The following is a 24,320-nucleotide window of genomic DNA, read 5'->3' as shown; positions in this document are numbered from 1 at the left end:
TGTGCCATGCATTATGTAATTCAATCTTTGGGCTATTCCTGTGTCGAGTGTGGAAGAGTTGAGCGTACCATAAATGATATGGAAAGGAGTAATGTCTAAGGGGTTATTTCATTTTCATACCCACAAAGAAATAAATGGGCAGAAGACTAGCATCAGCCGACGGTTTGCAAAAGCTTTTCTCGCTTTGTGCCTTCACATCTACATACAAAGCTGCTTAGCCAACCTTTGTTTTCAATCAAGATCACTGCTACTACAGAAGTAAGCCCATAATGGATATCTTTTCCAAGCCCTTCAAGTTGGGTTATAAGTGTAAAAGCTTGCCGGCCCACTTAGAGTACCATCCATTCCTAACTCAATTCTTGAACGAAGACCCAAGTTTACTTGGAAAAAAATACAGAATAATTTCAATTTCTCTCGCTTTTGTTTTACATTTCATAAGATGGGTTCATTTATTTGAATAATGTCAAGGAAATGAAACATACGAAAGTAGAAACCGGATATTGGAAATAAATTGCGACGATAAAGAATCTGAAATGACTTGGAACACTCTTTCCAACTCTCAAAAAACCAGCAAGAACTACAATTTCCTAGAATATACTCAGTTGTAATGATGCATACAAGCCCATTATATCACTCCTTTCTACAATCATAACATGATAACGCAATTACGCTGTATTATATATAGAATACCAATAAATGGAGAGTGAACCATTAACAATCGTCTGCGTATGATCACGGCATAGCCGCACTTCCATATCTCTTACTTGTGCCCCCTAAAGTACATATAAATTTTCTGCACATACCAATACACAAATGGTAAAAGTAAATATCAAAGCAAACCCACGTACAGCAATGAAAAATCTAAGTGTCAGAATCTACATAATCAAACGTATAAATATTTTAAACCTATTAAGACACTAATTCCATGAAACTCTAGTGTATATATCTTCTCAAATACATATTCACCAAACCTTATAAAAGCAACAACGCAGATTCATGTGCAGTATTGTTAATAAATTGTACGCATTACAAAATGTAATGGGAAGAACGAGTACAAGCATATTTCTTACCAAGAATGATAAATAGAGTTCAGTTGAATCTTAAAAGGGAAAAAATCAAATAAAATGGACATCCTTTTTCAATAAAATAAATTTAACTGTTATGAATCTAGAGATTCGCTGTATCTAACCTGAATAACCCACAAGCTCAGCAGTGACTCCCCAAGCAAAAGAGACCAAAACCAACAAAGAAGAAAATCTGTAAAACACAAATAAATTAGTTAGGCACAAACATTTAATAAAAGAATGTTTTGAGAAGAAAACTATATAAAGACTATCAGAAGCAAAAGCATCCATGTGTGATCATATATTCTCCTCAGAACTACAGTGTCCAAACAATGATACCAAATTAATAAATTATATGTCAAAAAAAAATTGTGATGGAGAAAAGAGTGCACATCAACGACTCACTACTAATAAGAGAAACAATTCCAACATGCAAAAGCAATAAAACTTACCCCTGCTAACGTATGATTATCAGAGATAACATCGATTGCTGCCAGGATACCACTGCAGAGGCAACAGATAAATATGGTCAAATACAAGTCAACGTGTGATACAATCATGAGAACATTCGAACAAGCACCATTTTGACAAGGCAACAAAACTTAACCCCCCCCCCCCCCCCAAAAAAAAAATATAGGTTGAAATGTCATAGTAACTAGCAATAACAGCAGCTAAACAAGCTGGCATCATCTGTACATTCAATCACAACTAAAACATGCACAAAATTACTCAGACAATCAGCAGATATGCCAACTCAAGGTCCTGACTTCAGGAACAAATTAGGGAGTGAAGAACTTACGTTAATGACTTCCCATGAAAGACAACAGGAGGAGGATTGCAGCAAAAATGCAAAACCCAAGGTGGAGCTACACAATGTAAATAGACAATTTAAACAAAAAGAAACAAAAAATAATAAAAATGCCTCCCAATCACAACTAAACTCACCACATAGAACATGAAAAACCAACCAAAATTCAATGCACTATCTGTCCTGCCAGGTGAAACCAAGTAGAACAACCATTAGGACACCAAATTTTTTCTTTTCATCCTTAGAATAGAATATGTTAACCAATCACTAATGTTTACCCCATTGCTCGGTAAAGTGGTCTGTACCACAACACATATGAAAGAGGACATCCAAGTAACATGTAGATTACAGCTAGGAAAAAGATTTTAACACCTAAAACATATGAACCAAGTTAGAACAAAAAGACTATTGTATGCCTAGATAGCATTCCACAATAAAGGCAGAATGAAAGAGAATTAGAAAATACTTACCACCACCTTGAACCCAACAAACAATCACTGCAATAACGTTAAAAACAAGGCAAAGAACTATGCCTGAAATATGAAAAATTAAAGCAAGTCAATAATACAGAACAAGATGTAATAAGGTATAAACTTTGTTTGCCAAAATTAATTCCAAACTGCAACCGTTAAATGAGGATTCAATGAAACTCCTAACTTGAGGATTTCAAGGTTCAAGCAATAAAATAAAAAGAGAGAAGACACTCTGAACACATTACATGATAATGGCATCTACACGAATAACATAAAATTGACCATCACTTTCCACATGCATGAATGCACAAAATAATAATAATATTGCGTACTTGAGGATTAAACTGGAAAAAGAAATAAAGTGAATAGGATAATTTTATATAAATTTGAGTAAAAGCTAAGGGTGTGTTACTTTGGTATATCATTGAAAATGAAAAAATATATAATTTAATTTTTTAATGCGTTCGGTAATTATATTAATTTTTTTACTGGACAAAAAAACAACAAAAACGAGCTGAAGAAGATTAGGAAGCTAACTACATACCACTTATGTTGAAAAAGTAAAGTTGATTTTATTTTTAAAAAAAACTATATTTGAAATAAATTAACTTTTAAAAATTCAAATTATTATAATTAACTCTTATCCCAAACAAAGTTATCAAAGGCTCAAGGAGCATCGAGGCGCAAAGTGTCTTGGAGCCTTGAGGCACGAGGCGCATGAAAGGCGCGGGATTCACGAAGGCGAAGCGCATGATATACAAAAAATTGTAACACATGTATATATTAATGCAATCAAACTCAAATATCATAGATACCCAATATTAGGCTTCAATAGAGTTTATTCTCAAATTCAAAATACCAACCTAACGTCATAAAAGTTATCAACAAGCATAATCAAGTACTAAGTTTAACAAAAACATTCAACATGCAAAAACAAAACATCAAATAAAGTCACTGATAATCATCATCCAACATCAAACTAATCCTCATCATCATCGTCAAGTGGTATGTCATCATCTTCCTCCTCATCCGTCTCACAATCCCCAATGTTTTCTTCTTCAGTGTCACTCTCCTCTAGCATAACAACTTAATCATCTTCATCTACAAGGTGTGGTCTAGCTTTTTCCTTTCCTTTCGAGCTTGAACTAACAACGTTCTTTCTTCTAGTATTATGGTCATGCTCATAAGCTCCGGAAGCTATACCAACATCATTTCATGTCAAATCGTCATCATCAATCACATAATCTTCATTTTCTTCTTCATCCTCATCCATTCTACCAAGCAACCATTCGTTACTTTCATCAATGTCATCCAAAGAGATTGAATCAATGACATCACGATGATTATAACGCCGCTTTAACGCTCGATTATATTTCACATAGACTAAATTATTGAGCTGAGTTTGCGCAAGTCGGTTTCTTCTTTTGTTAATCGCAATGCATTCCTATTATAGGTTTGCTTAATTTTTACACTGTCACAAATTTTGATGAGCGAAAAAGAAAATATCAAATACTGATAGATAAATAAACTTAGGTGAAGAAAGGACCAAAAACGATTACAAAGCTTATTTGTTTGAAACAACATAACGAAAATGGTCGTTCATTTTTGCAGACCATGTATGCATAGAAGAGAAGGCCCTACAGTAATAATTACAAGGTTTTAATCCCACATCGCGCGCCTCAATTGCGCCTCGACTGAGCCTCGCGCCTCAGAGCCTCGCTGCGCCTAGGTGCGCCTATGCTACGTGCCTCGCTTCAGTGTTGAAAAAGCCCCGTCCAATGAGCCTCTGCGCTTTTGCGCCTCAGACGCGCTTTTTACACCTATGATCCCAAACTCTCCAAAAATAATATAAAATTCTATATTAATAGTATTAAAATTAAGAAATAAATCATTTCAAAAAAAAAAAAAACTTACTTCGGTACTTATTTTTTCTAATTTACAAAACAATTTCCAAATATAAATCCAGCACTTATAAAATTCAGTATTTACAGTTCAAAGCTTAGCTTTTAGCACTTAATTTTTCACTTTATCAAACTGCACCTAATATAACAATAAAATTCAGTGCAAAAACTTAAATTCAATAAAGTTTACAAGTTATCTTTCGCATAACAATTTACACTAAAAGTCAGGAATGAATAGTACAGACAAATCCAATAAGAAGCCAAAAAATAAACTTCCATACCAAGCCGACTTGCGAATGCAAGATATTGCAGCCTCTGAGCATGAACCGGTATCTCATTAACTATATCATGATGTATAATTGGGAAAATTGGTGGCCAATTTTTATTATCTGTGGATACACCAGCTGACATACCAAAAAAAGGGAACACTTACCACTCTACCAGAGCACTTGAAAAGAAAGTAAAGGTAAACAGTTTCTTGTGCTCCAGTTCTCTTACATTGGGAAACAGCATCTTCCCTTCCCTTTATATCCTGAAAATAAAAATGACAAAATAGAGGAATAAAGGTTAAATAGAAAGTTAAAAACATAAAAACAATTAATGCAGGGCACGAGAAAGGAGACATCACAGGATATAATCAAGTGAACAAGCCTTCACTTAAGGAAAAAAGAAAGGAAGTCATTTGTGCTTCTAATCAAGCTCCAAGTTAAAAAAACCTTTTCCCTCCTCTTAAGATCAGCCTCCCAAGCAGCAAGATCCTTTTCTCTTTTCTTGGAATCCTGCAATAATCAATATCAATAAACTAAAGTAATAAGCCATCCCTTGAGTAGTCATCTTATAGATGTAAATGAAACAGAAACTTCATTACATTCATAGTATCCAGAGGTATATCTACAGTAGCATCATGTTTCTGCCCAAAACCCAAAGGCTCAGATGCCAGTGGGCGTGCAGGACCAACAACACCGCCATTCTGCAATGACTCACAAATAAGTAACACTAAATAGCACAGTCTAATATATTTAAATTTAATGCACACCTGAACAACTAATCACGACCAAGTACGACACGGGTAACATCCGTACCAAGAGACATGAATCATGCCTAACAAAGCATTAATTGTCCAAATCACAGCACTTAACATGGCAAAAACTATATACATGACTAGTGTGTATCAAGGTTATTACATAGACGGTCTCACGGTTAATAATGAAGAAATAGACTCACATTCAGCTTATATTGAACTTCTATGGTCCATAAATTTCCAAATCATACAACCAATTTAGAACCTATAGTCAATATATGAAAAATAAGGATTAGCATTTTAATATATATTACATTTTAAGGTTCAAAAATGAAAAAACTATACACTGAAGTCTCGACTGCCAAATCCTATAGTTTTTCATTAATTACAATAAAATGAAAAAAAAACCCCACAATTAGAATCCATTTTCATCACCGAAATGTTAGCGAGCATAGTTCTTAGATCCAGTATTCTCGAAACCTTATTCCCAAACTACACTTGAGAAGTCAGGAAACCAGCTACCGCACACTTAAAACAGAAAAAAATCCAGATCTGAAATGGACAAAAAAGGAAAATTAGAAAATGAAAAAAAGGAATAGAGTACCGAAAATGGATTGACTTCTTCTTAATCGAAAGGGTTTGGATCGTGTCGAAACGATTTTTTTCTTAAATGTGAAAAGGTGAGATTTTGAAAACCACATCAATTTTTAACTTATCTCTTTCAATTGATTTTTAATTTAAAAACAAATGCGATTTAAAAACCTCTCGTTTCGAAAATTTTGAAATTCTCTTTACGTTTAAAAAAAAATATTGTTCAAATAGTCGCCACCAATCTTTGATTAGGGTGTGATTGGGCACCCAAAAATGTTTTGTTATTTTAAATAAAAATTAATTTTAATTAAAACAACAAATTAAGGTCTGCGTTACCAAAATTCAAGTTCGGGAGTCGGTTACGTGCGGGGAAGGATTAGCACCCCCACAGCGCCCTAAATCGGTACCTAGTCGATTAATTAACGTCTTTGTAATGAACTTTACAAATTCGAATTTAATTTAATTTTTGATCCCATAAAATAAAAATGTAAATTTAAAACATTCAAAAGTACTCAAATAAATTAAATTAAAATTACCGAGCCGTTTTAGAAAGATAAAGAATGTTCGATTATTTACAAATGTCGAGACCAGGTCTTAAAAGTTATAACAACCTTTTCTCGATAAATTTAAATAAACGAACATTTCCTTTTCTTTCGTTCCCCAAATTTTAGGTGACGAATCAATTTTTGGTTTCACTTTCGGGATACACTTTTATTTTAAAATCACTAAAAGCGAACCTCAAATCAGTTATGACTGCCCACTTAAAACAATTTTAAATTAAAAATATATTACCCTTAATCCAATTATGTCGTATGGTCGAGTTATGCACATGAGGGTATCATACAAATTATGCAAAAAATGTATGTTATGCCAAAATTAATTATACAAAATTAAAAATATCACACAACATGACATACAAAAAATTATTTACATGCATTTAAAATTAAAAATATAAACCATGCAGATTAACATATAATGTACATATGACTCAAATATAAAAACAAAAACATAACATGCTAAACTAAAATTTAAAAAGTATATGTACATATATATATATATATATATATATATATATAAATGACCAAATTTAAATTCTAATTAATTACAAGGCCATAAATTTTCTAATTTTAATCAATATCCAATAAAACTAAATAATTAAGAAACTAACAAGGAAACATGAAACCAATCAGAGTTTAGGATTAAAGCAAAACCTATATTAAACTATAAGTACTAACCCATAAAATAAACCTTTAACCTAAAGTATACATGCCAAATTATGGCAATTTACGGCATTAACCTAAAACTAAAGTGGAGAGCAGTCTCTCACCTAATGCTTCCTTCTCCTCACATCTCTCGATCGAGACCCTTCACAAAACAGAACCACCACATACTGTCGCTCTTCATTTTCCCCTCCTTTACTCTCTTCTTCAACGATGCCATTCCTATCTCTCAACCCTCTTCTTCTCTTCCACGCTCGGGCGTAAACTCACCCAAAGATGGCATCACCGCGGTTCGACCATCATTTGCGGCCAGAGAGATCAAAACCGACCTAATTAGACTTAAACAAACCCTTATCTTCTCCCAAATTTCAGATCCGTAGCCTAAGAATGAAACTAAAGCTTAAATGTCCTAAATCTAAGTTTGAATCCGGGATTCTCTCGACTCCGGCGACGTTACAACTCCGACGAAGGGACCTCAACGATTGTCTACTTCTCTACTTCGACAGTAAACTAGACTCACTCTATTTCCTTTGTTTTGAGTTTTGAATTTATATTGAAAGCTATTAAAACAAATATATAAAAAATTGCAAATGAAAATAATCATAGAAATAAATTCTTACAGGAATTGAATTTTGAGTTTGTTTTGTATTGCTTTCGAAAAAGGTAAGGTACCCCTGTTATATTGCGTACTCTTTGAACAGCTCGGGCCAGGAATAATACTTACACACTCTTTTTATATTTGCTTTGTTATAGAAAAAAACGAATGAAGGATTTTCCAGGCCTTTGTTCTTGTGCTTTTCTGATTTTTTCCAAAATATGGTCTCTGCTTTTTCTCTCTTTTTTTTCTGTGCTTTCTTTTCTCAATTTTTGTTATGATTCCCCCCGGTTAATTCTCTTCTGCCCCTTCTTTGTCTCCTTTTTTCTGTTATCTGATCGTGTCCTCCCCCACGTTTTTTTTTCTGGTTTTTAACTCCCAAAAACTACTTTCATTTGCCCATGATATAGGCCCAGACAAATTAAGCATCTACAGCTGCCCCTCTTTGCTCATTGTTGTGCAACGAGAATAGAGCAAAGATAAATAGATGATCAAGTTTGTCCGGCCATTAGAACTTCAGAAGATTAATCCGCTTCTCTGCTATTTCAGGATAAGCGAGACTTGAAAAAATCTTCAAATGGCGGGTCTGCTCCCTATTCTTTCATGGAGTATAAGACTCGAACAATCTTCAGTAAACGTGTCTGCTCCCTATTCATTCAGGGAGTATAAGACTCGAATAATCTTCAGTAAACGTGTCTGCTCCCTATTCGTTCAGGGAGTATAAGACTCAAACAATCTTAAAAAAAAAATGGGTCCGCTCCCTATTCCTTCAGAGAGTATAGGGCTCAATCTTCAACGAACTTGTCCGCTCCCTATTCCTTCAGAGAGTATAGGACTCAATCTTCAACGAACTTGTCCGCTCCCTATTCCTTCAGAGAGTATAGGACTCAATCTTCAACAAACGAATTTGCTTCACTACTCTTTCGTGAAGGCTTATAGATGATTTGCTTCAAAGGTCAAACCTGAAAATCAAACATTATTCATCATGAATGTATATTTGAAAAATATTATACTAAAAAAATTTAGAAGTTGAGAAATTTTTTGAAAATCCATCTCCATCGTGAAAACTTGTCTGGAGCCATTGGATATTTGAATCTGCTTTGACTCAATTTTCGTATAAACATCATTCTTGTCAAAATCTCAAGACCAGTTATCTTCATCTCGATGCTTTCATATCTTCAATCTTCAACTATCCCTGGGAAACCTGTAGATATTTAAGCCATCATGCGATTATGAATGCCATGATCCTACTCATGCCTAAAATGTATGCAATTATGCAATTCAATGCGTTTTCTTCTTTGAAGGAACTCTATCTCCTTTTGATCTCGATGGAACTCGGTTTCATATTGGGCACAGAACATTTAACCAGTTCACCCCAGTTAACAATCTCAATTCCATATCTCTCGGCTTAACAGTACCTTGACTTATTTCTTTCTTGAAACCCGTCAGTACCCATGACCAACTTCTTGATCAATGATAACCTCCTTGGGTCATCTTTTAATGGCTGAGATTTTATTTGAATTTGAGGATTTTAATTTCCCATGGCCACACAAGCTTACATGTTTAAACCATTGTCAACTTCAGAATACCTGCATTTTCCAAAATCTTTTGCACAATAATACAAAATGATCTCATGTACTTCAAGTTAAGCTATATGTTTTAACCTTTCAAAATAAGATGTTTGCAAAAGGGAAATTATCAAGAAAAGACATCTCTTTATTTATATAAATACAGAGAATTTTAGGCAACTAAATGATAAACTTTTAACTGGAAACAGTAAAAGAACAAAAGAGTAGGCGTCTTCAAATATCAATAATGCAAATGCTTTTGAACTGGCACGCCGTTAGAATGTCTCGAGCGTAGCTTCTGTCAAAAAGATCTTCAAAATTATGATGCTTAAGAGTATGAAGCTACTTCTAAACTCCCAAATCTCTATCATTAGATGCCCTAAACCAGTATTGAATCTTATGTGCATTCAATTTCTCTTGGTTATTTCAATCGAGACTCATTAATCTTTAGTCTAATCCCTGATCACCAACTGTCATTTTTACTATCCATATCAGGAGCTCTTTCCACTTCCAAAATTAATTCAGAACCTTCCACCATGCACGAATTCTGAATTTCAAATTCAACTCAAGTCGCCCTTTGCGGGTTTTCAACTTGAGACCTCCTTTGGTTCCAAGACGCCCTTTTCGGGTTTTCATCTTGAACCCTCCTTTTATTTCTCTTTTTTTTCATTTTTCTCTTTTTTCATTTTTCATTTTTTCTTCCCTTTTCCATTTTTTCTTGTTTTTTTCCTTTTCGTTTTTTCCATCATTTTTCATTTTTCTCATTTTTTCATTTTTTCTCTTTTATTTCTTCTTCAAGCGAAATATCTCTTAACAGCATCGGAATTCACTGGATATGGTAATTCTGATCCGTCCATTTCAGTTAGGACTAGAGCTCCCCCAGAAAAGGCCTTATTGACAACATAAGGTCCTTCCCAATTGGGCATCCATTTTCCTCTAAAATCCTTCTGAATAGGCAAAATCCTTTTAAGCACCAAATCTCCCTCATGGAATTCTCGAAGGCGAACTTTCTTACCATGTGCTCGTATCATACGTTTTTGGTACATCTGACCATGACAAATAGCTTTCAATCTCTTTTCTTCAATCAAATTCAACTGGTCATACCTAGCTTGGACCCATTCTACCTCATTGAGCTTTACCTCTGACAAAATCCGAAGTGAGGGAATTTCCACCTCAATAGGTAAGACAGCTTCCATCCCATAAACCAAAGAAAACGGAGTTGCCCCGGTTGAAGTCCGTACTGAAGTTCGATAAGCAAACAGAGCAAAGGGCAACTTCTCATGCCAATCCTTATAGGTCTCAGTCATTTTCTCTATGAGCCTTTTGATGTTCTTATTGGCCGCCTCTACTGCCCCATTCATCTTTGGGCGATAAGTTGTGGAATTATAATGCTTTATTTTGAACTGTTTACAGACCGAGTCCATCATCTTATTATTTAAATTCAACGCATTATCGGAGATAATCCTCTCGGGCAAACCATATCTACAAATGATCTCCTTCTTCAAAAATTTGCATATTGTAGACTGGGTAACATTTGCGTAAGAAGCTACTTCTACCCACTTGGTGAAATAATCTATGGCTACCAGAATGAAGCGATGACCATTTGAAGTTTTGGGCAAAATTTGTCCAATAACATCCATGCCCCACATTGAGAATGGCCACGGAGCTGTCATTACATGCAACGGATGAGGAGGAGTATGTATTCTATCCCCATAAATCTGACACTTGTGACATTTTCGGGCATAATTGATACAGTCTGTTTCCATAGTTGACCAATAATACCCAATCTCATAATCTGCCTAGCCATAGCATGCCCATTAGCATGGGTACCACATATTCCCTCATGAACTTCTTCAAGAATCAATTTGGCTTCTTTTGCGTCCACACATCTTAACAAGACCTGATCCAGACTTTTCTTGTATAGGGTCTCACCATCAAGCACATACCCTGATGCCATTCTTCTAATGGTTCTCTTATCATTCTCAGTAGCCTATTCTGGATAACTCTGATACCTTATATATTGCAAGATATCATAATACCAAGGGTTTCCATCTTCTTCCTCTTCAATATTAAAACAATGGGCTGGATACTCATAAGCCTTCATTTCAATGGGCATCATATTTGAATATTCGTTCATCTTAAATGCTGCTGCCAGTGTGGCTAAGGCATCTGCCATTTGATTCTCTTCTCTGGGGAGGTAATTGAAAGTTACTTCTTCAAATTCTTCAACAAGTTCCATAACTAACTTACGGTATTCTACAAGCTTGGGATCTTTTGTCTCCCATTCTCCTCTGAGCTGGTATATTACCAAAGCTGAATCTCCATACACCTTGAGCATTTTTACTTTGCGTTCAACAGCAGCTCTAAGACCCAGAACACAAGCTTCATACTCGGCCATATTGTTAGTACAATCAAAATTAAGCCGACTGGTGAAAGGATAATGCTCTCCCTCTGGTGAGACCAAAATTGCCCCGATTCCATGTCCCATGGCATTTGAAGCACCATCGAAGTTCAACTTCCAATATTTACTAGTGGATGCAAATGCTTCTTCTACCGAAATAGCCATTAAATCCTCATCTGGGAAATCAAAGCTCAACGACTCATATTCTTCCGAAGCCCTGCTTGCAATGAATTCCGCTATAGCACTTCCTTTAATTGTCGTCTGGTTTATATACTGGATGTCAAATTCGGACAATAGGATCTACCAACGAGCTAATCTTCCAGATAATGCAGGCACACCCATTAAATACTTCAAGGGATCAAGCTTGGATATAAGCCAACTAGTATGATACAACATATATTGTCTAAGCCTTCGGGTAGCCCATACTAAAGCGCAACACAACTTTTCAATAGGTGAGTATCTTGTCTCACATTCAGTGAACTTCTTACTGAGATAATAGATATCCCTTTCTTTCTTCTCAGTTTGGTCACGTTGCCCCAGCACACACCCCATTGAATTTTCATAAACTGACAAATAAAGAATCAAGGGTTTGCCTGAGATAGGTGGCGCTAAAATTAGAGTGCTTGACAAATATCTCTTCACTGTTTCAAAAGCTCTTTGACAGTCTTCACTCCATTCTCCTGAGTTATTCTTGCGAAGAAGGCAGAATATGGGATCACACTTTTCCGTCAGCTGTGAAATAAACCGAGCTATATAATTCAATCTCCCCAAAAATCCTCTGACTTCTTTTTGTGTTCGTGGGGCTGGCAAGTCTTGAATAGCCTTTACTTTATCTGGGTCTATTTCAATTCCTTTTTGGCTTACTACAAATCCCAATAACTTCCCAGATGTCACCCCAAAAGTACATTTATTTGGGTTGAGTTTTAACTGGCATCTTCTTAGTCTTTTAAAAAGCTTTCTCAAATTCCCAATATGTTCTTCCTCTGTCTTGGCTTTGACAATTATATCATCGACATAAACTTCTATCTCTTTATGCATCATGTCATTAAATAACGTCACCATGGCCCTTTGATATGTTGCCCCTGCATTCTTCAGTCCAAACGGCATTACTTTATAACAAAACGTTCCCCACATGGTAACGAACGTCATTTTTTTCCATATCTTCAGGATTCATCTTAATTTGATTGTAGCCAGAGAAACCATCCATAAAAGAGAACAAAGAATTTCTAGCAGTATTATCCACTAGAGTGTCTATATGTGGCAAGGGAAAATTATCTTTTGGACTAGCTCGGTTGAGATCCCTGTAGTCGACACACATTCGAACTTTCCCATCCTTCTTCGGTACTGGGACAATATTCGCTACCCATGCAGGATATTTAACCACTTTAAGAAACCCTGCATCAAATTGTTTCTTCACTTCTTCTTTAATCTTGAGCAGCATCTCATGTGTCATTCTTCTCAGTTTTTATTGTACCGGTTTACATTCAGGCTTTATTGACAGTTTGTGAACAACCAACTCTGTATCTAAACCCGACATATCTTCGTATGACCAAGCAAACACATCCTTGTATTCTTGAAGTAATTCTATCAAATCATGTCGACCTCCAACTGACAGAGTGGTACCAATCTTTATTTCTCTCTTATCTTCATCTGTCCCCAGATTCAAAATCTCAGTATGCTCTTTATGAGGTAGAATCTACTTATCTTCATTTTCCACCATTTTCAGCAATTCAGAAGGTAGTTCACATCCCTCATCATCATCACAATCCTCGATTTCTCCTTGATATATAGGCTTCTCGAAATCAATCTCTGGGTCAGAGTCATTGGCATTCATATTATTGATATCTGAACTCCTGAAAAAATAATGAAAGAGAAGATATATATACATATATACATATGGGAGGATCTTTTCCCATATAAATAAATAGAAATAAATAAATACATACATATATACAACAAAGAATGAATGAATGAATGAAATGCATAGGAAAATGTTTGCCATTTGGAACTAACAGAATGCATCTTTTATTGAAAGCAAGAAAAAACAAACAGCTTAACCCTTTACATAAAATCACCTATTGCCCCAGGGTATGAACAACAGGGAGAAAGTTCCAGTGCATTACTCTGTAAAAGATTTGTAAACTACAGGCAGTTCTTCCGCAGTCCAATTGTTCAACACGAAGCCCGGCGGTGCAGGATAAATGCCCATAGCTCTCATTTCCTCAAACTCACCATCAGTTATAACATTAATGCGTAAATCTCCCAAGGCATTCTCAACCATCACCTCGGTGTTCCTTGAATTCCCTTGAAACATATACCCTCCAGATATGAAAATGCTGCTCAACGGCGGGAAGATCATGGGTTCCCAGCTAAGGTCTTTACCAGCCAATCTGGCCTTTCTCATTTCCTGACCCTTCTTAATTCCCCTCAGCTTATCCCTCGGAGTTGGCTGATACCCCAAACCAAATCGATCTCTTTTAGTAACAGGGCATATTGGATTCACTGGTCCTTGAAACTGTCGACCTAACCCCTTTCCAACTTTCGCTCCTCTTCCAAGAGTCAATTTGAGCCCCATTTTGGTACAGTTTGACAATCGAGGCTTTGGTATCTTCTTGCCTTCGGCCACAAACGTAGCATTGACAAACTCCAACGATCTGAAAGAACACTCGACGGCTTGCTCATCAACTTCAATATACGGAACAGTAGTAGAAACATAAGCAATAATGTCCTCTTCAGCATGAATACATACCAACCTTCCATTAATCACAAATTTCAGTCTCTGGTGCAATGTGGACGGAACTGCACCAGCCTGATGAATCCAAGGCCTTCCCAACAAACAATTGTACGTAGGCATAATGTCCATTACGAGAAATTCCACTTCATAAGTTACTGGACCAATATTCAGAGGAACATCAATCTTGCCCAACACTTCTCTTTTAGTCCCATCGAAAGCTCGAACCATACTTTGATAGGTTCTCATAAGTGTACTATCTAATGGAAGCTTCTTTAGAGTCACTAAGGGCATCACATTCAAAGCTGAACCATTATCAACCAAGACCCGGGACAACACATACCCTTTACATTTAACTGTAATGTGCAAAGCCTTCTGACTACCAATCATCCCAGAAGGGATCTCATCCTCAGAAAAAGATAAAAAATTATCAGCTTGTATATTAGAAACTAACTGATCCAACTTTTCAATGGGTAATTCTTTTGGAACAAAAGTCTGGTTCAAAACCTTTAACAGAGCATTCCTATGGGCCTGTGAACTCAAAAGTAATGATAAAACAGAAATACGGGCAGGCAACTTGTGTAACTGTTCCACAACACTGTACTCACTGTGTTTCAGAAATTTCAAAAATTCTACCGCTTCACTCTCGGTTACTGGTTCATTGATAACAGGCTTATCTTCTTCTATCTGCACATCAACCTTTTTCCCCTTATCAACTACAACCTTCTTCTCAGACTCTTTAGGTGGATTAAGAGAATAACACCTACCGCTTCTAGTAAAGCGTCCCACCTCATCTGCTTCCTCATTCTCTTTTGTTACATCTCCCATCTGGCAATCATATCTCCAAGGCACTTGTTTATTATCCCGATATGGGAATGGAGATGGAGGTGTAATAACCACTTTCGGGACTACCTTCTCAGCAACTCGATTTTTGGGAGTAATAATTAGGGGACAACTGGCATTGTATACCCCTTTAGACGATCCTTCTGAAGCGCAAACTTCTGCTTCCTCTTCTTCAGCAATCTCTCTAAAGAACTCAATTTCTTTACTGTCCATCATGTCTTGTACCAAAGATAGGAAGTCAGGACATTGCTGAATATTGTGTCCTTCACTGTTATGATACAGACATACCTCTCCACTGTTAAACTGTTCACCTGTCAAACTGGGCTTCAACAATCCTACCTTGACCATCTGGCACCACACCCAACTCATGGGTGATACTACATCACTAACCTTCCTTACAATTCTCTTTCTTTTCTCTTCAGTAATCGCATTAACTCCTTCCCCTGCATGGCTTGGCAACAGATTCTGAGCTATATTTGGCTGCTCACTGTCACCAAAGTTGATGACATTCCTCGTTCTCAAAGCTTGGACAACCTTCTTAAAAGCAGTACAATTCTCAATGGAATGCACAGGGTTCCCTGCATGGTACTCACACTGAGCACTAGCATCATACCATTTGGGAAAAGGAGGTTGCATTGGTGTCACGTGATACGGCAAAACCACATGTCTATCATACAAAATCTGAAACAATTCCTTATAAGTCATCGGAATTGGATCAAATTGAGGCCTCTCTCTCCTTTGGTCCCTTGCTCCTTGTCTATTGTCATTTTGTGTTGATGACCCTACTCCTTGAGGATGGGAAATAGTGATGTTATTAGAATCGTACTGCCTCACATTACTGACTTCGTTTTCCTTTTTCCTCGTTGGTGGCCTCTTACTAGACTCTCCTCCCTCGAGCTTTCCACTTTTAACAGCCATTTCAATCATTTTTCCCACCGTAACTACATCAACAAAACTTCGATAAGGATTACCGATAAGATGCGAGAAAAAAGGAGCCTTTAAGGTGTTGACAAAAAAGCATATTTGTTTCCTCCTCTTCTAATGGCGGGTGGACTTGCACTGCTACATCTCTCCATCTTTGAGCATATTGTCTAAAACTCTCGTTAGACTTCTTTTCCATTCCTTGCAACATCATCCTGTTGGGCCTAACATCTTTCACATGTTTGTATTGCTCAAGAAAGGACTTAGCCAAGTCTTTCCACGATTTAATATTAGCTCTACTCAGCTGGTTATACCACCGGATTGCCGAGCCAGTTAAGCTTTCCTGAAAGCAGTGTATCAACAATTGATCGTCCCCTATGTATCCGGTCATCTTCCTACAAAACATCGTGATATGCGCAGAGGGACACCTAGTACCATCAAACTTCTCAAAGTCAGGAACTTTAAACTTTGGAGGCAAGACCAGATCAGGAACTAGACTTAACTCCTTTGCGTCAAATCCATAGACACTGGTATCTTCCTTCATGGCTCTGACCTCTCTTTCTAACTGCTTCCATTTCTCTTCCAACAGATTGTTTTTGGTCTTTCTTGGCTTCTTCATCAAGGTCCGAAACTTGATGATATTGATGTTCTTCCTGATACGAACTAGATCCAGGCTGTACGTTAACAGAAGCACCGACTGGATTAATGTGCACCTTTCCGACATGAACAGGGGTCACTTGAACATTCTGAGATTGTTCTGGGGTTAACCCTGGATGATGAAGTGGGTCCTCAGTTACACCTTCTGGCATAGGGCTTTTCCCATGTTCTGGATTTCTTCCTTCCAACATACTCGCAAACTTGGCAAACATCTCATTTTGGGCATTCATCATATCTTCTTGCATTTTCTTGATATTATCTTGTAACTCCAACTGAGCCTTCTCAATTTGGGCAAGTTTGTCTTCCATAACTTTCTTCCTGGTTCTGTAGATATGCTTGGGATTTTCCAGTATTACTCTGTCACAGAGTCATTTTGTTATCGCTGATATTTATTAATGAATATGAAATATATGATTATGAATGAATAAAATGCGATGCAAATATTAAATGCAATAAAAATGCATATGCAAAATGCAAGGTGTTGATCCTGGAACGACTCCTTAGAACAACTCTTTATATTAGAACGACGTTCAGTTACAAAGTTGAAACATATCACAAATAAATCTGCACTATCTCTCCTATTAGCTATACATGTGCTAGCAACTCCATGATCTTCTGGTTTTCTTCAGCCTCGGGATCCAGTTCTTCAGTCACATCAGCAGCTTCCTCAGATAGAATGACCAAATATTGAGCTATTCCCCGCGCGTGGTCTAAGTAACAAGCAATAAAATCCTCTATTTGCTTAACTATCGCTTGAGCTCGTTCCCACCGAAAACGCCACTGTATATCCCCCTCATAGGGAACTATCGATAGCTCACTTGCTTGCCTCTGAAACTCTTGAACTATGGCTTCAAGCTCACCCACTTGTCTCTTCAAACTTTCAACCTCCCCACGGCTCGAGCTACCTTCCCCGCTTCGGTATCGTCGTAATGCAGTCTTTAAACTTGAAATTTTCCCCTTCAACTTCTCATTCTGGGCTTGACTCTCTTGTAACCGCTGCTCTAAAGAATCATTTTCCTTCGATAAAAGCTTAACTTGGTGCCTGCTTTGTTTGAGCTCTTCTTGACTCTCTCCGGCTATTCTTTTGAGGCTCGCCACCTCTTGCCTCAATTCGACAGATTTACTCGAGCTAGAACCTAATTGAGCTTTTACCATTCGCTGATAAGTTGACCGAAGATCGTCAAAATCCAGCCGAAGTTACTTCTCTACTTTTTCAATTCGATCTGCTCTACTCTTCTGAATGTCAATCTCCAATCCTTTTTGATACACTTCATCTTCTAGCTTCTGCAAAGTCATTCTCCATTGTCTCCGTTCTGCTTCGAAATCGCGCTTGGCTAACTCTAATGGAGATGGCACCACTCTCAACTGTTCCTCCACCGGCTGAATATTTTCAGGATTTACCATCGGGATATTGTCATTTACTCGACCACTTCTCCACTGCTCGTACTCTTGAGATAACTCGAGATCATAAGTGAACAGATTCACACGACGAGTTTGCTTCCAGGCCTCAGCAACCCCTTTAACTTTACCCTTATACTGATCTCCTTTGAATGCAAAATCCGATCCTACCAAGTCCCACGTGGCTGGAATGAACTGCCTCGATCCATACTGTCTGGAAACTAGTAGCGGTGCATACCCAACAGAACCCCATATACCTGGCAAAGGAACCCAATCTCGCTCTCCACATCGGTAAAGTATATTCGAAGAGGTATTCCACGAAGCTCGCCACAAAATATCTCCATCTCTGATATCCTTGAAGATAACCATCCATTTTTCTTCGGTGGAGCCCCCAGGCCATTCTTTAGAAAGAAAATCTTTCAAAGGTGAAAACCCCTCTAGAAACACTCGTCCTAGTGCTCTTTCAACATGTTTAAAATGACTCAGAATCCACACTAGCAACAAAGGCGCACATCCTATAAAGCGTCCTTCTCCCTCGCGCCTACAAGAACTCAAAGACCGGAACGTCTCAACTAAAATGGCTGGAACAGGATCCACGTGCTTGTCTAATCTTTCAAACAGGTCAACGACTGATACGTCTACATATCCTAACACCTTTGGAAAAATAACGAGCCCATAAATCCCTAAAGCAAACAAGTCAAGCTTCTTTCTCTTATCAGGATGATGAGCAATTACTTCTTTCAGAGCAGCCCAAGAGATGCACTCACTGTCTCCCTTCTTCTTAATGTTTATGATTACCCAATCTTCACTCATTCCGGTCATCAATAGTAATTTCTTCTTAAATGAAGGAGTGACTGGAAGCTTGGTATATATTCTATCTATCTGGGACCTCGGACAACGGACCAATGCTTGATACTTCTCTATTGTTGGTGTCATATCCACTCTACCGAATGTGAAACAGTTATAAGCAGGATTCCAGAACTGCGCCAATGCTCTAAACAGATTTCGGTCAATAGAAACATCCAGAAGATAAGGAATATCGCCGTACAACTGATAAAACATCTCCTTATCGGCTGCTTCCCATCTTCCCCATATCTCTCTTAGCTCGCTCAGATCATTCTGACGTACGTTGATGTGAGTGTAACCAAATAACTCTGACACATATCCAGGCATCACGCTGTCTCCATTGGTCAATTGGGACTGTTCCGACAACCTCAGAACATCTGCATTGTCCTCAACCTCTTTCTGAACTGTTCGTTCCATATTACTGGCCTTCTATATGGACATCGACCCAAAATCAACACCATGTAATGGACAATGCAATGCAAAATAGAAAAAAAAACAAGGCATAAACAACAAAAGATCGGTTAGTAAACACGAAGCAATTAATTCAGGATAATAATTTGTTCAAAAATCCTACCCACAAATGCTGACTACCCCATCATGCTTTATCAGATCCTACCCAACATGATATCTATCCCCATGCTTTGTTAATAACAAAAATAAATCCTAACCGCATGATATCTAATTCACATGCTTGTTCAAAAAATAAACCTAACTGCATGATATCTAGTTCGCATGCATTTATTCGAAAAAAAACGAAAATAAATGACTCAAAAAAACTTTTCCTTGTGTACCCTCCTCACGGGATTCTTAAGGTTCGGGTTTAGCTCAACCTAAGTTCGGGCTCTACGTTCACTATATGCCGGGTTAGGTTCTAAAGTAATAGGTTCTCGAATTGTCCTTTTCGGTACCCTATTGGGCTGCCGAACCCTCAATCCTGGCCCATCACAGGCTTTAGGGGATTGAGTTCAATTTCGAGGGAACACACCTCCTTATGTCCATGCGGAGGTGATTACCATCACGAGGACCATAAGGCGTGAGCTCCAGGAGCGATCCACTATCCCATGCAGAGGTGAAAACCACACGAGGGCATAGTCTCTCACTCCTACTTAATTAGGACGAAGCGGGGTTTTAGCTCATGTTATGATAATGCAGCTGTGCAGTGTGTGAGGAAAAGCGAAAAAACAAACAATAAAAACACTCAAAATCAATTTTCAAAACACACAATTATTCTGAAATCATTAGCAAACAGATAAGTATAACTATTTAATTGTCAATCAAATTAAATTAAAGAAATCAAAATACAAACAAAACTTATTAAAAACAAAGCAAGGGATCAAAAATCAAATTAAAACGAATTTGTAATTTTCAATTGCAAAGACAATTAATTAATCGACTATCGGCTTGACTCTCTAAAAAAAAAGTCCCCAGCAGAGTCGCCAAGCTGTCGAAACGATTTTTTTCTTAAATGTGAAAAGGTGAGATTTTGAAAACCACATCAATTTTTAACTTATCTCTTTCAATTGATTTTTAATTTAAAAACAAATGCGATTTAAAAACCTCTCGTTTCGAAAATTTTGAAATTCTCTTTACGTTAAAAAAAAATATTGTTCAAAGAGTCGCCACCAATCTTTGATTAGGGTGTGATTGGGCACCCAAAAAATGTTTTGTTATTTTAAATAAAAATTAATTTTAATTAAAACAACAAATTAAGGTCTGCGTTACCAAAATTCAAGTTCGGGAGTCGGTTACGTGCGGGGAAGGATTAGCACCCCCACAGCGCCTTAAATCGGTACCTAGTCGATTAATTAGCGTCTTTGTAATGAACTTTACAAATTCGAATTTAATTTAGTTTTTGATCCCATAAAATAAAAATGTAAATTTAAAACATTCAAAAGTACTCAAATAAATTAAATTAAAATTACCGAGTCGTTTTAGAAAGATAAAGAATGTTCGATTATTTACAAATGTCGAGTCCAGGTCTTAAAAGTTATAACAACCTTTTCTCGATAAATTTAAATAAACGAACATTTCTTTTTCTTTCGTTCCCCAAATTTTAGTTGACGAATCAATTTTTGGTTTCACTTTCGGGATACACTTTTATTTTAAAATCACTAAAAGCGGACCTCAAATCAGTTATGACTGCCCACTTGAAACAATTTTAAATTAAAAATATATTACCCTTAATCCAATTATGTCGTATGGTCGAGTTATGCACATGAGGGTATCATACAAATTATGCAAAAAATGTATGTTATGCCAAAATTAATTATACAAAATTAAAAATATCACACAACATGACATACAAAAAATCATTTACATGCATTTAAAATTAAAAATATAAACCATGCAGATTAACATATAATGTACATATGACTCAAATATAAAAACAAAAACATAACATGCTAAACTAAAAATTTAAAAAGTATATGTACATATATATATATATATATATATATATATATATATAAATGACCAAATTTAAATTCTAATTAATTACAAGGCCATAAATTTTCTAATTTTAATCAATATCCAATAAAACTAAATAATTAAGAAACTAAACAAGGAAACATGAAACCAATCAGAGTTTAGGATTAAAGCAAAACCTATATTAAACTATAAGGACTAACCCATAAAATAAACCTTTAACCTAAAGTATACATGCCAAATTATGGCAATTTACGGCATTAACCTAAAACTAAAGTGGAGAGCAGTCTCTCACCTAATGCTTCCTTCTCCTCACATCTCTCGATCGAGACCCTTCACAAAACAGAACCACCACATACTGTCGCTCTTCATTTTCCCCTCCTTTACTCTCTTCTTCAACGACGCCATTCCTATCTCTCAACCCTCTTCCTCTCTTCCACGCTCGGGCATAAACTCACCCAAAGATGGCATCACCGCGGTTCGGCCATCATTTGCGGCCAGAGAGATCAAAACTGACCTAATTAGACTTAAACAAACCCTTATCTTCTCCCAAATTTCAGATCTGTAGCCTAAGAATGAAACTAAACCTTAAATGTCCTAAATCTAAGTTTGAATCTGGGATTCTCTCGACTCTGACGACGTTACAACTCCGACGAAGGGACCTCAACGATTGTCTACTTCTCTACTTCGACAGTAAACTAGACTCACTCTATTTCCTTTGTTTTGAGTTTTGAATTTATATTGAAAGCTATTAAAACAAATATATAAAAAATTGCAAATGAAAATAATCATAGAAATAAAATCTTACAGGAATTGAATTTTGAGTTTGTTTTGTATTGCTTTCGAAAAAGGTAAGGTACCCCTGTTATATTGCGTACTCTTTGAACAGCTCGGGCCAGGAATAATACTTACACACTCTTTTTATATTTGCTTTGTTATAGAAAAAAAATGAATGAAGGATTTTCTGGGCCTTTGTTCTTGTGCTTTTCTGATTTTTTCCAGAAAATGATCTCTGCTTTTTCTCTCTTTTTTTTCTGTGCTTTCTTTTCTCAATTTTTGTTATGATTCCCCCCGGTTAATTCTCTTATGCCCCTTCTTTGTCTCCTGTTTTCTGTTATCTGATCGTGTCCTCCCCCATGTTTTTTTTTCTGGTTTTTAACTCCCAAAAACTACTTTCATTTGCCCATGATATAGGCCCAGACAAATTAAGCATCTACAGATCGTGGTGGCGATTCATACTCTCTCTGTTTCAGGTCCAAAATTTTCTCAAAAGTTAGGCCGAGTTTTGTTCAGACTCGAGCGAGATACAGAAACACTACTTCACTCCTTTGGAAATTAGTTTAGCTTGGGACTGACGCGGGATATTGAGTGAAATTCGAGATTGACCCATTTTTTTTAATATTTACGAGTTTAGGCTTGCTATAGACAGAGCAACTAATTCTCTATAGTGGTTGTACGTGGCAATACCACTGTAATCGCACCTTAAAAATAATACATCAATATCAACAAATTGATATAATGGGATAAAGCATTAGGTTACTTAAGTAAGGTCAGAGGTTCAAATTCTCATATTTTTGAATGAAGTAAATTGAGTTGGGAGAGTCACGCTTACCTCTATAGTATCCGTTTTGGATTAGTCGATCAATAGATTAGATATCAATAATTAATTAAAAAAATGGTAGATCAATGATTCACACGTAAGAAGTGTAAAGTAGAGGTGTTCATTCGGTTAAAACGGTGGTCGATCGAACCGAAATACCCTAAATCGAATTAACCGAACTTATTTTTCTTTAACCGTTAATCCAACCGAACTTTTTTTTAAAGTATTAATCGAACCGAATAAATTTCGGTTAATTCGATTAATTTTTGAATTAACCAAATTTTTTTAAAATTTTAGAATTTAATATTTTTTAATTAAAAAAATAATTTACAATTAATTTAAATAATATCTAATTACAAATAATATCTAATTAATTTGATTCAAATATTTTATATTTAGTTTTGAGATTATTTTAATTAATTAATATTAATTTGGGTTTTTTTATGAAATAAAGATGTAGGATTGCACCTAGTGTGCTACTGCCACATTACAATCAAAAGAATCCTGTTGTATTAAACTAAGTACTTCCGACGGTGGAGAGTAGAAAAATGTATGAACATCGCCTCTTGCTGCTGTTAACCTTGCTAGTTTATCGGCCACTTTATTCGCATCCCAGTTAATATGCTTCAAAGTAACTGACCATTCCTGATTTAATAAAACACGAACTCGATCCAACAAAGTAAATATCGAATCTCTATTAGTATTTCCCTGTAACATCCGAATAACCTCCAAGTTATCCGCTTCAACCATGATTTGTCTTTCACCAAGATTCCACACATGGGAAAGGCCTTCATGTGTCCCCATAACTCCGCCTTAACGATAAAGCATATTCAGTACTTTAGCAAATCCAAGGATCCAACTACCATCCGAAGAGCGAATGACGCCCACACATGTAGCAAAACCATTTCCTATTTTACGGGAGCCATCAGTATTAACTTTGCACCAATTTGGGTTTTAAATGGATTAGACCGGCTAAGTCTCTTAATATAATTATATTTAAAGGTTAATTCGGTTAATTAATCAATTTCGAACCGAATTAACCGTTAACCGAATTATAAAAAAATTCTTAATCGTTCTCCGATCGAACTAATTCGGTGACCGACCGAATTAATCGAACTAATTCGGTTTAATCGGGTAATTCGGTTAAAACCGAATTTTAAACACCCTAGTGTAAAGCGTGATGAACACGTGTTGTTTTCAATTTTCACAAGCGTCCGTAGATTGTCTTCCAATTTTAGGTAATTTTACCCAAAAAAAA

General features: G+C 36.5%; 1 pseudogene; it reads right to left on the bottom strand.

Moving 5' to 3' along the window:
• Positions 1 to 760: 760 nt before the first annotated feature.
• On the bottom strand, positions 761 to 23,866 carry LOC120140576 (annotated as a pseudogene).
• Between the last annotated feature and the right edge of the window lie 454 nt (positions 23,867 to 24,320).

This window comes from Hibiscus syriacus, unplaced genomic scaffold (assembly GCF_006381635.1).
Source record: "Hibiscus syriacus cultivar Baekdansim isolate YM2019G1 unplaced genomic scaffold, ASM638163v2 tig00002237_pilon, whole genome shotgun sequence".
NCBI classification, from domain to species: domain Eukaryota; kingdom Viridiplantae; phylum Streptophyta; class Magnoliopsida; order Malvales; family Malvaceae; genus Hibiscus; species Hibiscus syriacus.
This window is presented reverse-complemented; position numbering and strand designations above follow the sequence as displayed.